The sequence below is a fragment of the Macaca thibetana genome, chromosome 15 (genome assembly GCF_024542745.1).
Source record: "Macaca thibetana thibetana isolate TM-01 chromosome 15, ASM2454274v1, whole genome shotgun sequence".
NCBI classification, from domain to species: domain Eukaryota; kingdom Metazoa; phylum Chordata; class Mammalia; order Primates; family Cercopithecidae; genus Macaca; species Macaca thibetana.
In genome coordinates this window covers 20,785,508-20,802,595 of record NC_065592.1, presented here as the reverse complement: position 1 = coordinate 20,802,595, position 17,088 = coordinate 20,785,508, and positions in this window count along the sequence as shown.

Sequence of the window (17,088 nt, the reverse complement as noted above, 5' to 3'; positions counted from 1 at the left end):
TTTAATCGAGAGAGTAATCTGATATTAAACCCTTAGACATCTTTAATTGAGAGAGTAATCTGATATTATTGGTTTTAACATCACTATGACTACCATGTGATGTGTCTTCTAGAAGACTGAAGAATCTGCTCTCCCATTCTTCATTCCTGCTGCATAGACACCCTCTTGGGTCCTAGATGTCTGAATCTGTGAAATCGCATTCGGGGAGCATGGGTGTGGAATGGGGAGAAACAGAGAGAGACAGCAAAACAACCAGAGGGGGAAAGGCAGGTCCCAGGAGACCCAACAGAGACGCCCTCACGTTGTTCTAGCATGAATAAAATGAGAAAAACAAGGAGCACGTTACAAACAAGAACATGTGTATGCATTTATTAACATTTCCAAAGTGGATTTAATTTTCAGTGCGCATCTCGCCTACACAGAGCCCAGTGCATTTCAGCTAACCTCTCGTTAAGTTGCGTGCATGCCATCTTTTTAACGTGTCCTCTGGGAAAATCTTCAAACAGATTCTGTAATCTTGCTTCTAAATGGCTCTCTTTCAAAATGCTGCTTATATTCATTCTTTTACCAACATCCAGTTCCTACTCTTCATTCATTACGTCCCCTTCCCTGCCAACACACACACACATGCACACTCTCTACTATTTGAACCCTTTACCTTTTAGAGCAAAGAATGGCTTTCCATTTTGGCAGGCACCTTGGTAGAGTTGAAGCAAAGTATGTGAGCTTGAGATCAGACAGTCCTGGCTCTGCCACTAACTGGCTACTTTGTCTAGGACACTTAATGTCACCTTTACAAGGCAAGAAGTCACCGTTTGTAAAATTTGGACAGTAATAGAAACTGCCTCTGTGTTATTGCAGTTTAAATGAGATAGTGTCTACAAAGCTTTTAGCACACCACAGGGTACATATGAAACATAATAAATTGTATGGCTATTCTCGATTCTTTCATATTCTTATTATCATCCTCTAGAAATGAGTTCATACTATGTTTTTCTATCAGTTATTAACTACATTCCTTAACGTGTGTTTAGTTTTATCATTTGTAAACAGTATTCACATGTAAACATTTATCTTGCAATGTTGTATTAGGAAAAAATTACATGAGCTAATACTTATTGAGTCTTTTTTATATGCGCAGCATGAATTCTAAGCAATTTGTGTGATTTATTTATTTTAATACTCTTAACTATTAATGAAGTAGGCATAATTGGTGCCCTCGTTTTACAAATGGGAAAAGTTAGGTACAAACAGGTTAAATAATTTGACAAGACCACAGAGCTAATAAGTAGTATTAGTATTCAAACCTATGTACTGAAGCTCTGGAGTCTATTTCAATCTCCCTACTCCACTTGCCCCATGAAATAGCAGAACTGCAAGCATCTGGCATGGTTCACTAGGCTTAGCTGATTTGTAATGTTAATTTCTTTCACCAGATCCCTCCTTGACACAGGAAACAAATATGACCTCTGCAGTCTGAGAAGAACAAGGGGAGGATAAAAGTCAGGTTAGCACAACAATGCAAGATGTGAATAAAGTGACTATATGTCATCATCAGAGAATCAACTTTGAGCCCATTGGTGCGCATGGCTTGGGATAAGGGAATAAGTAAGATAAGTAAATGACCTGCCCTCAAGAGAAGTTGGGGAAGTAAATGCTCCCTGCCCTCAAAGAACTTTATACCTACTAAAGGAAATAGCATGTATGTCATTCCCAATGATACAATGCATATTTACAAATGAACCTTATGAGGTACTCTAGATTTAGGAGAAAAGATATTTATTTCCACTCTGCAGCAAAAATGTGATGATCACAGGTCATTTTTTTTTTTTAAGAAAAAGGAATAGTATAAGCACCACTAGAAAACAAAGTAGGATATATTCTGTAATATTCCCCATTCCTAGTCCATTTCTTACTTGAAAATGAATAAAAATGTTGTGAGGAGATAAACTTAGGATAAATGTATACATTTACACTTTACATAGGTGAAAGAAAATCCCTACAATGCATCCCAGAAGATTGTGCAAACAGCATATCTCAATACACAGTAGCCTACATAATACATTTACATAAATGATGAAAAACCAAATGGGTGTTGAGCCAACTCTTCAATCGACCTGACAATTGTCCCTTAAATCAGTTTGTGAATAAAAACATCTGCCCAAAAGAGTAACAGACCAAATGTAGAAAGATAAATCTGGTGTGTTGTATTTTACCAAGTTTTCCATGAGGATCGAGTACAATAAGTGATAGTGCGATCACGTGGATAACAGAAACCTAGTAATAGCATATATTAAAGGGATTGTTATGGCTTCTACTGTTGTTAACCTTACTCAATCCAAGATTCAGTACCATTAGTAAAAGTCAAAACCAAGACATAAACACAAATAGACTTGAAGGATTTCTGTCTGTGTTTGTTTGATACAGGGTGGTGGTGTTGTCTAGGCTGGAGTGCAGTGGTGCAATCAAGGCTCACTGCAGCCTCGACCTCTTGGGCTCCAGCCATCGTCCCTCAGCTACTCCTGAGTAGTTATGTGTGTGTGTGTGTGTGTGTGACTATAGGTGTGCACCACTGTGCCTGGCTAATTAAAAAAAAAAAAATAATGTTTTGTAGAGATAAGGTCTTACTATGTTTCCCAGATTGGTCTCAAATTCCTGGACTAAAGTGATATTTTCACCTCGGCCTCCCAAAGTGCTGGGATTACAAGTATGAGCCACCACTCTCAACCCTGAAGGAATTTTTGATATCGTAAGCAGCTTGTTTTTAATGGTGTTCTTGTGGCCCATTCCTGGGCACATAATTTCCTGAGGACTAAGAGGACGGGGAGGAGCACACGACAAAGTCAAGCCACACATTTAGCACAAAAACAGGGATGCCATCTTGGAACAGTATTTCTCAGTCTTCCTGAAACCCATGTTACCCTTTGGATAGACATAAAAATTTTTATAATCTTGGTTAATAGCACTTCAAATGTCAAGTAAATACTTTCACAGTCAGGAAAAAATTAAAGGAACAAAAAATTTAACAAAGAGACAACAAATCATAAAAATGGCAATTTTGTATCCTTTGTTTCAATCTCTCTCTCTCTCTCTCTGTCTCTCACTCACACACACACACACACACACACACACACACACAGAGTTTTTCCTCAGGTTCTCTGGGGAATGTCTCCTCTCCCTCCTGGCTCTGACAGATGAAAAGTGACTAGAGAATGTTTGCCAACTAGGATAGAAACTGAGGCAAACAAAACCAAGAGACAAAAATCTTAGAAAACAAGTAAATTTTAGTCCACTCAATGTAGGAAAATACATCCTTCTGCACACTGGTGGATACTGAGATTTTCACTCTGTCACAGCAAGAGCAATTGTCAGTTTTCATAACCATGACTCTAAGGTGCTAAGACAAGGTACCGTTATGTCCCAAACCTTCTGCTTAGGAAAGTAGTTACAGTAGTAGTGACAGGGGCTTGATTAGATCTCAGATCTTTGGAGTTCCAAGTGCTTCCCATAATCTCCCAGCTACCTGGAAAATTTATTACTATTCAGTTATATATCTTGAGTCCTAATTTTCTAATTCATATTTTTCTTTGTACGTTTTTCCCTAGGCGTGTGTGTGTGTGTGTGTGTGTGTGTGTGTGCCCTTGAATTAAAGCCATGATTTTGGTGTTTGAATCCTAGGTCTATGACTTGTTGGTGTTTGACTCCTGAGTCTATCACCTGGTGCTGGGTAAATTTGTGTTTAATCACTTAACTTGTTCAGAATATACTTTTTTATTTATGAAAATGAGGCAGTTGTAATAAGACCTATAGTCAAGGACTACTGAAATAAATCAAATAATTTAATCTTATCTCGAAAAGTGTCCCAATGAATAGGAGTGGCGATGAAGTATAGTGGCTAGAAGCAGAGTCTAACAGCTGGAAATTCTTCCACTTAGAAGGTGTGTGACTTTGGACAAGTTACTTGCCCTGTTTCTTCCTCCTTATTCTCATCTGTGATCTAAGCATTACAATGCCCATCATGGAGTTACTCTGAGAATTCAGTTAAAGAATGTAAAGGGAACCTGATTTCTCAATAAATGTTTGACATCATTGATTATGAATTATCAATGTGCTAATTAATGAAAATAATATCATTACTGCTAATAAGGCATCATTTTATTTACTTGTAAACTTAGTGAGGGTGTCAGCTAAATCTTGATATTTTGTGTCCACCAGATGATATGTAAACTTAACAAAATAAAATAAAAAGAGCACATAATGTGCAGTAGAGTAAAACAAGCAAGCAGTCCTGAGTAGTGGCTCACACTTGTAATCCCAGCACTTTGGGAGGCTGAAGTGGGAGGATCACTTGAACCCAGAGTTTCAGACCAGCCTAGCCATCATAGGTAGACTCTCTCTCTCTCTCTCTCTCCAGAACATTTTAAAAATTAGCTGCGTGTAGTAACGCACACCTGTAGTCCCAGCTACTTGGGAGGCTGAAATGGGAGGACTTCTTGGGTATGGGATGTCAAGTCTGCAGTGAGCTGTGATCAGGCCATTGCCCCCCAACCTAGGCCACAGAGCAGGACCCTGTCTCAAAACAACAACAATAAAAAAATCACAATATCTGATGGAAGTTGTATATGTAATTCCATCACAATATCATCACAACAAAGGGAAAGAAACTGTGCAGCTTTCTGCTGCCTATGTACCCAGCTAATGCCTCTAGGCTTAGCCCAAGAAATGTTTTCAGGCTGTGTGACCCAGGAGAACCTTTGGGAACTCAGGAACCTTGGCAAAAACTACTAAGAGTTAGTAAAGGAGATGGGGGCAGGTAAGGGAGGATCTTCCCAACTCTTCCTTTGCTCAAAGAATCTCCCAGCTAAAAGTAACCCAAGTACTTGGAAGATTAAGTTAAACCATCCCATAAACAGCAAAGTAGCCAAAGAGAACAGGGAACCAAGATTCTGCCAAACATGAAATTAGTACACTAGGGGCCAGTGTTTTTTGTTTGTTTTTTTCGAAGCAGGGTCTCGCCCTGTTACCCAGGGTAGAGTGTGGTGGTACCATCTCGGCTCACTGAAGCCTCCTGGGCTCAGGCAATCCTCCCACCTCACTCTCCCAAGTAGGTCAGACTATAGGCACATGCCAACATGCTTGGAGAATTTTTTTAAAAAAATTTTGTGTACAGGTGAGGTTTCAGTAAATCTCCCAGACTGATCTTGAACCTTGAGTGATCCTCTCACCTCCACCTGAAACCCCAAAGTGCTGGCGTTCAAAGTGTTCAAACCAGCACAGTGTTTACTGGTTTCATATCTTACAATTTTAACAACTGCTTAAAGAAATACATTATATAGGCCAGGCGTACTGGCTCATGCCTATAATCTCAGCACTTTGGGAGGCCGGGGCAGGTGGATCACACAGTCAAAAGATATAGACTATCCTGGCCAACATGGTGAAACCTTGTCTCTACTAAAAATACAAATATTAGCTGGGCGTAGTGGCACGTGCCTGTAGTCCCAGCTACTTGAGAGGTTGAGGCAGGAGAATCGCTTGAACCTGGGAGGCAGAGGTTGCAGTGAGCTGAGATCACGCCACTGTACTCCAGCCTGGTGACAGAGCAAGACTCATTCTCAAAAATAAATAAATATAAATAAATAAATTATATAAGTGTTATGCATTGATTTCAGAGAATTAGAAAAAATCAGAAAACATGACTCATTTGTATATAATCTTAACAGAACAGATTTCATTAATAAGAATAATATTATATATAATGAGCATAGATTTTTACGACCTTCTCAGTTTTATTTCATACACTAAGCATTTGATTCATGTAAAATTATGGATTTCTTGCTCTGCATCAGTCATGCCTGCTGTGTCCAGCATCAGGAACTAAGGACGATCTAATCCCTCAGCTTTGAATGCTTCTCTTTTGACTTGTCACATGACACATTCCCTTATTTTCTTTATCCTCCTACTGAAACGGTCACCTTGTTAGAGACCTTCTCAGGTTATAAGGTAAGCTCTGTGAGTTCAGGGCCTTTGTTTCATTTGCACTATATTTCTAGAACCTAGGACAGTATCTAGCACATTGTATGTGCCCAATAATATTTGCTTAACATATGCAATGTAGAGTAAGAAAGTATTTTTTTCCCATTCAGAAGTCAAGGGAAGTGATATAAGTGAGGTGACAGGGCTTGCTTATGGCTAAAAAATAGCAGAATAGGACATCATACCAATTCTCCTAATTTCTAACCACATGCTGTCTCCCACTTAGCTCGGTTCTGCCTCTAATGTAATTGGCTCTGTGCACAGAGCCAGCACGGCTCTGCATAGAGCTATAGCAATGCAATATGCTCAGTAAATGGATCCGAGTCCTGGTACTTAAGGGAAAAAAAAAAAATGCACCGTTGTAAAATTGACCTCCTATTGATCTTTTTGAGGTCCCCATTTTGGGAAATGCTAACAGGAAGAAATTAAATTGCTCCAAAGCAGCCACAGGAACTATAAACCCTATCTTTGTTCCAAAGAGTGGCCCTTGCCCCACTTAGCCTATAGAATCATATGTTGAGGACTTAGTCCAAGCTCTGCCCCATGATCTTGAGCCAGGTGCATCCTCTCCAGAACTCATTCGGGCACATCTGTAGTATGTTTCAGTTGGGCCAGATAATCTAAGCCCTATTATACTTTAATACCTTAAGCTCTGTGTAGGCTTGGTTTCCTCCTCTCCACTAAGGAGACATGTCTCTGGGGATGGAGACGGGACACACGGGGTATCATTAGTGTGAGATGAGCAGTAAATCCAGGGTCCTGACTTGGCTCTTGGATTGGTGGAAGAGAAAGCATGCAAAAATAAAACCATGTTGCCAAGTATTTTTTAAAAGAAAAAAAACACATTTTAAAGAACAAAATCTGTTACCTTTTTCTCATAAAAGCAACACCAGGCCTGGAGATAATGTGAGCAAAAATAAATATGTGGGAAAGTTTTTTTGTTGCTGCTTCTAGCAGTTTTCTGATCTCTTTCTCTCACTTCGCACTGACTGTCAAATGGTCTATCAAGAGGTTAGTTTGTAATTAAACTCAGCTCTAATTGCTGGAACAAGTTACTAATTGTGTTCTTAAATCCTTTTATTCTATACCCTAGAAACCAGTGCTTCCTAGCCTTTAAATGCTAGTGGTTTGAGCGAATCACATAAGTACGGCTTTTAGCAGAAATTTTGTTCATTTGAAGCTTTTACCCAGAGCATCAATCAAGAAAACTTAAAAACATAAAACCAATTGGTAAAGGGAATAATCCTCCCTTCACAACAATAAGGAAAAATAAATTGAGAAATGTTCTGCCTTCTCTCTTTCTGAATTGTAGATAGAACCATGTTTAATGATTGGTTGATATATTAAGACCCACATTCAAGAATCTATCCATTTTGAACAGAGGTTTGTATCTTTAAAGGGTCAGTTGGGTGTTTTGAGATGCGGAAAATCTTTTCAAACCATTCAAATCCATTTATTGAGTCATCACACTTTGAAAAAGGAATGTAAGTAATGCAAGTGTCAGTTTAATTTGAATTTGGGTTCTGCAAGGTAAACAAAGTAGTTAATCTGGAAGAGTAGAACTTAGAAGAAAAGCAGAGAAAATACACCAGTTCAGACGTGGTAAGTGTTTGTTTGGTACGTGTCATGCTGGCAGTGGCTGGTGGTTCAATATTTTAAATGTCTTTCTATATTTGGAAAATGTGGAGAGTATTTTTGGTTTTGTCTTCGGGCTGAAACTCCCCAGTTAGCCTGCCTAAGTCTTTGAGTTTGGTGGCAATGATCCCACCTTCAGGCTCTACCCCTTGCGCCTGGCCACAGTAACATGGTCACTGGACCCAGGATGAACCCATGATGTCCTCATTCTAGCCAATGAGGGCAAGTGAGAATAGGTTCCAGACCTTCATTTGTGTTAGCAGAGAAGTCCATGTTTTCTCTCTGCTGAATTTGAACATGGACGCAGGCGGCCCAAGGGAGCAACTATCTATTGTATTTGGTTCCCCCAAGAATCATGTGAAATCTTTCCTAATTTTAGAGTATTTATTTTAGTGTTAGCCACTTTTGCTTATAACTAAAAATCCTGACTAATAAAATCTGGAGCAATTGGAGCAATCTTGTTTCCACTAGAGAAGCCAGACATAGGACAAAGCTGATATCACTATCCAGGAGACTGAGAGACAGAGAGAGAGAGTAGATTTTGGTGACATCAAGTTCCTTCATCAAAACTTACCTAAAAATCTAAAAATATATTTCTAGCTTTTCCTTAAGCTATATCAATAAACTTCCCTTTATTGTTCCCAAGAATATTTTCTGAATATTAATCATATGGCAGACAGTAATCAAGGACCAGGTGTGACATTGAACAAGAGGTCCCCACCACCCAAGGTGAGGAGAGAGTAAAACAAATCGTCATGAGCAGCATAACAACATTTCAGTCAACAACCAACTGCATATGCAATGGTGGTCCCATAGGACTATAATGGAGCTAAAAAATTTCTCTGGCCTAGTGCGTAGCCATACCCACATTGTAGTGCAATTACTTAATTTTTAAATAAACTTAGTGCAACCTAAGTGAACAGCATGTATAAAGTCTACAGTAGTGTACAGCAATGTCCTAGGCCTTCGTAGTCACTCAGCACTTAATCATTTACTCTTCCAGAGCATCTTCCAGTCCTGCAGGTTCCATTTGTGAGAAATGCCCCATATACTGTATCATTTTTTATCCTTTATGCCATATTTCTACTGCATTTTTTCTATGTTTAGATATACAAATACCATTGTGTTACAACTGCCTAGAGTATTCAGTATGATAACATGCTGTACAGGTTAGTGGCCTAGGGAACAATAGGCTGTACTATATAGTCTAAGTGTGTAGTAGGCTGTACCATGTTGGTTTGTGAAAGTATGCTCTATGATGTTCCTACAATGACAAAATTGTCTAATGATGCATTTCTCAGAACGTATCCAGGTTGTTAAGTGACACATGACTGTAAGTAAACAAGAAAGTAGACAGAAAGATAAAATTGAAACAAAGTATATGAGAGTATATGAGTTTACTAGGGCTGCCATATCTAAGTACCCCCAAACACAGACATTTATTGCCTCACAGTTCTGGAGGATAGAAGTCCGAGATCAAGGTGTCAGGAGACTTGGTTCCTTCTGAGGGCTGTGAGGAAGAATTTATTTCATGCCTCTCTCCTAGATTCTAGTGGTTTGCTGGCAATCTTTGGCATTCCTTGACTTGTAAATTCATCACCACAGTTTTTGCCTTCATGACAGTCTCCTCTTTGTCTTCACATTGGCTTCCCTCTGTGCGTATGTGTCTCTGGGTCCAAATTTCCCCTTTAAAAAGAAAACATCATATTGAATTAGGACCCACTCCAATGAGCTCATTTTAACTTAACTAATTACATCTTCAAAAATATTATTTCCAAATAAGATCATATTCTGAGGCCCTGAAGGTTCCAACTTCAACATATTTGGGGGTGGAGGGTGGGAAAGTAATACAATTCTATCCATAACACAGAAAAATGAAAATAGGTGACTATGGAAACGTCTTAATGTGGATGATAATAAAATTCCTTCCTGAGGACATGACATTCACTCTTATAATTAACAGAGAAGATGAAAATAAAAGAATAGCTCTGACTATTTAGAGAGAAAAAACATTTCAAATAAAATAGTGTATATTTCTGCATGTTACATAATAAGAAACAAGAAACAACAACAAAAACAGTCAAAAGAGCAGCAATGAAAAAGCCTTAATACAAAAGACTTAAGCCTTATGGCTTCAGTTAGTGTGAACAGGATTTGATATAATTTGAAAGTTAAAGAGGTAAATAAGAAGAATTCATCTTAACAATTCTTATTAGAATTTTACTTATGATCTGTAATTTACTTTAGAAAATCTCTAATCCTTATTCTCTTTATGGCATAGTGAGGTTACTTTTTACTTCTTGCTTTGATGTTTGTTTGATATTATGATCTTTGGTTTTCTTTGATGTCAAATTTTACTAACCTGTGCATTTCTGAAATCAGGAGTCATCCTGGTACCATTTGTCTCTCTGGTGTCAATCATATGCCTGAAAAACAGTAGAGCCTTAACAAAAAACTCAGTGAATGAAAGGAACTTTATTCTAGTTTAGAAGCAGTGGTATGCCAGTCAGTGCTTGACAAGTCCTCTCCCCCGCAAAATCTGATTTTTAGCATGTGCCAATTTTGAGGCTGGAAATACTCCCATCATGGCTAATTTCAAGCTACCAATATGACATCACTGAACCGAGGCCTGGGGAATGGATGCACATAATCAGAATCTGTAAGCCAAGGCCAGCCAGCTCTAGCACACCCGTATCCAAAGATCTGTTTCAGGAATCTACCTAGGGAAATTGTTCATGCCTTGGTATCAGACTAACTTAGGTTGTTGATTTTTTTTGCTAGCACTTAAAGATGTTCTATTGTCAGAATTTTATTTATTTCAATAAGTGTCATGTCCTCATCTGTAAAATAGGAATAAAACTTGCTCCAGAGGATTCTTATGAAAATTAAAATTAATGATCACTTACAAAGTAACTAATAGAATAGGGAGCACAGAAAACAACTAACATATGTTAACTTTGTTTTTAATTTTGTTGGTGCTGATAGAAAGGTTTTTGTGTCTTTTGAATTCCGTCCCAAAGTTGAAAAATATCTAAATGCTGCAATAGGACATAGGATCTTATCTGACTGTAAACCAACTCTTACTACTGACTCTAAATCTAGAAACATTGCAAAAAATGCAGGTTTTTGAATGGGCATCATTAATTAGAAGTTGGTATTGTGCTCATGATGCTTAATCTATAACTGGTTTCTGGCTACAGAGAACGTATGTCAGCTTTTGGAATAAAAATAATAAAGAGATGGCGCAAATGACTAAAGTATGAGAGGAAAAGTAGGAAAATTATGAAGGACTTGAAGACCTATCACTCTTATTGAAGACCGCTTCATTTACACCTATCTTGATTTTATTCCTCAAAAGGAGAGTAGACAGACTCCATCTTACTGCAGAGGGTTGCAAACCCAAGTGGTAAGAGTCAGGCAATTGAAAAGAAGTAAGTGAAATGAACTCAGTGTGTGTGTAAAAGACAGACAGAAATGGAAAGAAGGAAGGAAGATAGAACAAAAGGAAGGAAAGGGACAAATTAGACTAAAGAGAGCATCCAAATGCATTAACATTTTAAAATGCTTGATGACTTTGCAGACTGAAATAAAACATGTGCCCTGTGGCATGAATTCTGACCCACAGGTCTCAGTTTGAGACCCTGCTCTATGTTCAGAAATGTGTCAAGCCTGCTCCCAAATTCGAATCGATAAGTCAGTGCAGTTTTTAATGGGGAGAAACAAAATCAATTTAACTTGACTTCTTTCTGCTACATTGGCTTATTTATATCTGATTGTTATTTTTAGGATTTTCCTTTCATCCACAATAAATGTATGCCCATTGTAAATAATTCAAACAAAATAGAAAAGCGCATGGCATCAAGTAGAGTGCCATCAAAATCTCCCACTCAGAAGACAATTGAAAATTGTAGTGAAATTCTTCTATGCCTGTGCATACGCACACACATGATAAACACACAATGAATACTACATATGATTTTGCAAACTAGGCTCATGTTATGTATGCTCCTTTTTAATGAATAAATTACTAAGAATGTTTATTCAATCACTCTAGTCTTAGAATACCGGTTCTGCAATTTAGTACATTTTTGTTCAAAATATGGCATAAAGTAATCGTAGTTCAGAGATCAAGGTCTCCTATCTAGTCAGTTTCTCCCTTGAAATAATACATTTCTTCTTTTGTCTCATTTCTGAGTTAGGGGAGAGAGGGGCAAACTTGTTTCAGAAATGAGGCAAAACTATTGTTAGGAATTTATCAACCTTTACTTATCTCCATTTTTTTTTTTCTCCTCACTGTGTTTTATCTCCTTTCCGCTGATCTTTTTTTGCAGATGACCTTTCATCTTATTTCTCATCTGCTGGTCCCATCAACCCTAACTTTGTATCTGCTAAAACTCAGGTAATTGCTTTTAGATGGGTATAATTAAGAAGCCATTAGTGTAAAGTTTCATTTCAGTTTACGTCTTGGTCTGCATTTGAGCAGAGAAATATAAAATTAAGGTATTAGCTCCTTTCAGGAGTATGAGTCACGAGCTAATAAGTTTCAAGAGCAGTTTCTCAACTGTAATGATTGCTCTTTTCTCTTTGAAAATCTTCTCTTCAGAATACTCATAGAGGGAGTATTTTAAAAGAAAGGGGAACGAATCTATAGGGGCAGACCTGGATTGGGTGCATGATTCCTGAAATGCAAGTGTCCGTGTTGCCCTACAAGGGTCATATGGGGTCTTTTAAAAGTAGCTGTTGTGTCGTTTAAGGGCAACTGTGAGAGACATCTTAGAGGGAATTTACGCCCCGATGAAGGAGGAAAAGGCAAGATGACTTAATGTGATTCAGGGTGAGCCACCTATAACAGTAGTTATTAGAATTACCTGATATTATTAGTTTCCTGTGGTTGCCATAACCAATTACCACAAACTGGTTGTCTTAAAACAACAGGAGTCTATTCTTTCACACTTCGAAAGGCCAGAAATTTGAATTTAAAGTGTTGGCTGGGCTATGCTTTCTCTGTAAAGACTGTAGAAAATAATCCTTCCTTGCCCTATCTTCATGTGGCTCCTGGCAATCCTTAGCTATTTTTTTACCGGGAACTACACCACCCCAATCTCTGCCTCCATTGTCACATAGCCTCCCTTCCTGTGTATGTATTTCTTTGTCCTCTCTTTGTCTTATAAAGACACCAGTCATTGGATTTAGGACCCAATTTAACTCAGTATGATCTTATCTTAACATTAATATCTACGAGACAAAACATCTACATCTTACGTTTCCATCTGCAAAGACCCTATTTCCAAATCAGGTCAATCTCTGGGTTCTAGGAGTACATAAATATTTGAGAAATAGTATTCAACTGACTACAGCTGGGAAGATTTTTAAAATCCCAGTGGCCACGCTGCACCTCAGATGAATTAATTTAGAAACCTATGAGGGTACATACTGGAATCACTTGGGGAGCTTTACAATAAACTAAAGCTTGGGTCTCACCCTAAAAAATTCTGATCTGCAATATTGGTATTCTAACAAGTACACTGGATTGTTAGGAAAAATTATTAAGATGATGTGAAGAGCCCAGCAAAAGCCTGGTACATAACATGTGGTCAGTTAATATTTTCTTGTTGATTGGTTTATCTTGATTGGTTTAGAAACATACGGACTTAATTTCACATATGTAAAAATGCGGTGCTCAATTAGCATTGATACCCTCCTTCTGCCTTTATTTAGACTACTCTGATTATCTTCTTCATGTTTCTAGGATCAAGGTTTCACGTAGTAGATGGTTTGCTATTACCATAGCTCTCACACATTCTGCTTTCCTGATAAACAAATATTTATTATCTCTTCCACATTTGAGTCCAATTGCTATCCTCTTCCCATATTCCATCTTTTCTTTGTAAAATAGGTCAAATTATAAACCTTAATCTCCTCCAGCCTGCCAAGATGACTATCCAGTCTAGTTGTCCCAGGACAGAGGGATTTTCCAAAACATAGAACTTTCAGTGATAGTACTTAGACATAAGCAAACCAGCATGGTGGTCACTCTTTTTCCCAGTCACCCCTGGTAACAGAACATGCCTACTGTCACCACAAGAATAGTACATACATTAGAAGTTCAAGCTTCTTTTAGAGGAAATAAAACACACTTAACATATGATAATTTATCTTCAAGTCTGTATAAGAGCTATCAGAGGGCAAAAATAGAAAATAATAATGATGATAATGAGACTATTTATTTATTGATCACTTACTTGAATCTAGTTTCTGTTCTAAGGCTTTTACAGGTATTATCTAGTTAATCCTCACAGCACGCATATATGGTGAGTGGAACTATTACCTTCATTTTCTAGATGAAAAAAAATCATAGTTCAAGCAGGTCATGGGACTTCTGCAAGGTCTCACAATATCTCTGTTTGGGCTACTATAAAATATTACCTTAAACTAGGTAATTTATAAACAATAGAAATGTATGGATCACTATTTTGGAAGATGAGAAGTCTAAGATCAAGGTTTCAGTAGATTTGGGGTTTGATGAGGGCTGACTGCTTTAGAGACAGTGCCTTCTATGTAGCCTCATAAGCAGAAGTAACAAACAAGCTCTAGAAAACCTCTCTTAGTAGGGCACCAATCCCGTTCGTGAGGGCACAGCCCTCATGACCTAATCACCTCCCAGAGGCATCACCTCTTAATACTGTTGCATTGGAAATTGAGTTTCAACAGATGAATGCTGTGGGGATGCCAACATTCAGAACACATCATATAGTTAGAATGTATTTTGGCCCAAATGCAAACCTAGGCAGTTTGGCTTCCACACTGGTGGTGTTAATTCCTATGCCATTTTGGGTGCACAATGGATGAAGAAATATAAGCCAGAGAAGGAAAGAAATACTGTTTTTGATTGGTGTGTTATGGAAAGCAATCACAGATGAGAAGGAATTGAATTGGCACACCTACAGTTAATAATGAATCATGACTTCTCTTAAGTGGTTAACTTAAAAAATGTTAGTTAAGCAGCTAATATGTGTAGAGCACATACAGAAATATTGAAGAATAATAGCAGCCAGAACTTTTAATGGAGTTACTATTTTGCTCGCACTGTGCTAAACCCTTTATACAATATTACCTCATGGCATGGCCTCCTGGTATTCGCTCAGCAAGAAGGAACTATAATTTTTCCCATCACTGAAAAGAGAATTGAGAATCAAAGGTATCCATTTACTTGAGCTAGGATCTCAGAGCTAGTTTGTGATAGATCCACAATTCCAATGTTTGTGTGTGGTTTGTGTGTGTGTGTGTGTGTGTGTGTGTGTGTGTGTATTTATGATAGAGTCTATATTCATAATCACTACCTTGTCTTGCCTTTCATAATCAGAAAGGCAGAGAAATATTTTGGTGAGTATTAAGCAAAAACAGAAAATGAATATAGCAGATGCTTTATATAAAAATTGATTCATTCACTTTTTCATGATTGGAGTGAGGGTGTTAAAGCTGCGGTGGAGAATAGTGAAGGAAACATGGAAGAGAACTTTCCAGCAAACAGAGCTGGATGGCATGAACACTTCATCTTTAGTGCATAGCCAGCCCTAATTTTCACTAAGAAAGGCAGCAGCCAAGGCTGTGGAACTCACTCTCATGACAAAATTGGAAGTACAGTTAATCAGGACTTAATTGAACAGTTCAATCTCCGAGCAAGAAATGGTGGGGGGAGGTGATGGAGGATGGGGATGGGAAGAACAAAAACTCATAAAGCCCCTCTGTTTAAGATAGCGAAATGTGTCTTCTAATCCATAATGCTGCACCATGATGTTCTTGTATGAATTGAAAATGCCAGGCAATCAAAGGCCATATGTCATCAGCTTAAAACTACAGAGTGTCCATGTATTTTTAATCAAGGCAGCATCTCTGACGTATGCTTATATTTTCTTGGCATAAAAGATGTTCTATCAGATTAGCTCTGTACTGAGCCCTAGGCTGTTACCTTTGACCATGCCAGGAGAAAGGAAGTTGGCAAATCCCCCATAATGCATTACTGTAAAGCTAATGCAAATTGTACTTGAAGAATAGCGCACAGTGAGCAATCCGTTAGGCCTGAGGATGTGAGCTTATGCATCATGATGTCTTCACTCCCTAGAAGATCTCTCTACTTCTCCCCTCATGCCTTAAAATTCATCCTTCATGGAGTACCCATAGTGATCTGTTAAAAATGTAAATTTGATCTCTTTATTCTCCCACTCAAAATTATCTGGTAGAGGATGAACGCATTTAAAATAAGAACCAGACTCCGTGATATGGTCTACACAGCTGTGCATGATTTATGTTACCATCTCTATTTCCTATCATACCATACTTCCCTATATTCACAATGTGTCAGTCACGCTGCCTTTCTTTTTGTTCCTAAACAGTTTCCATTACTAACCACTTATTATTGATGTTTTCACACATTCACTAAAAAAAACGTTAAGCAACACATGTGTCTAGGAACTCTCCTAGGTATTCAAGATAGATCAGTGAACATAACAGATCAAGCTTCCTATCTTCTTGGAACTTAAATCCCAGAAAGGGGAGAGAGATAAACAATACAGAAAATGGAAATGTAAAGAGTATAGCATGTTAGAAAGTGACAATTCCTTTATGAAACAGAAAGGGAAAAGTAAAGTAGTATAAATAGGGCAAAAATAAGCAGTAAACAGTACTGGATTTTGAAAGTCAATAGAAGAGTCAGGGATAATGTCTCACTTTAAGGCATTTACTCTTACTGTTCCCTCTCTAGGAACACCCATCACCTAGATATTTTCATGAGTTTCTCAAAACTCAGGTCTCAGCTCAGATGTCAACTCTTTGAGGGACCTTCTCTGATCTTCCCATATGAAGTAATCCCGTCTACTCACTCTCTATCTTACCATCCTGTGTGATGGCACTTAAAATGATCTGAGATTATATTTTTTCATTCATTCATTTACTTTGTTTTTGTCTTCAATACTCATGAACTATAAGCTTTGTGAGCACAATGTCTTTATCACTTCACTGTTAAGTCTTCTATGTCTTGATTAGATCCCAGCACATAATAAGTACTCAACAAATAAATGTTTGAATAAAATAATAAAGGAATGGCTGAAGATACCAGCATATTTATTTAACTATGGGAACAAGAGAGGGATTGTGTTAGTCCATTTTCATGCTGATGATAAAGACATACCCGAGATTGGGCAATTTACAAAAGAAAGAGGTTTAATGACCATGCAGTTCCACATGGCTAGGGAGGCCTCAAAATCATGGTGGAAGGTGAAAGGCAGGTCTCACATGGCGACAGACAAGAGAAGAGAACTTGTGCAGGGAAGACCATCAGATCTCATGAGACTCATTCACTGTCACAAGAACAGCACACGAAAGACTTGCTCCCATAATCCAATCACCTCCCACTGGTTCCTC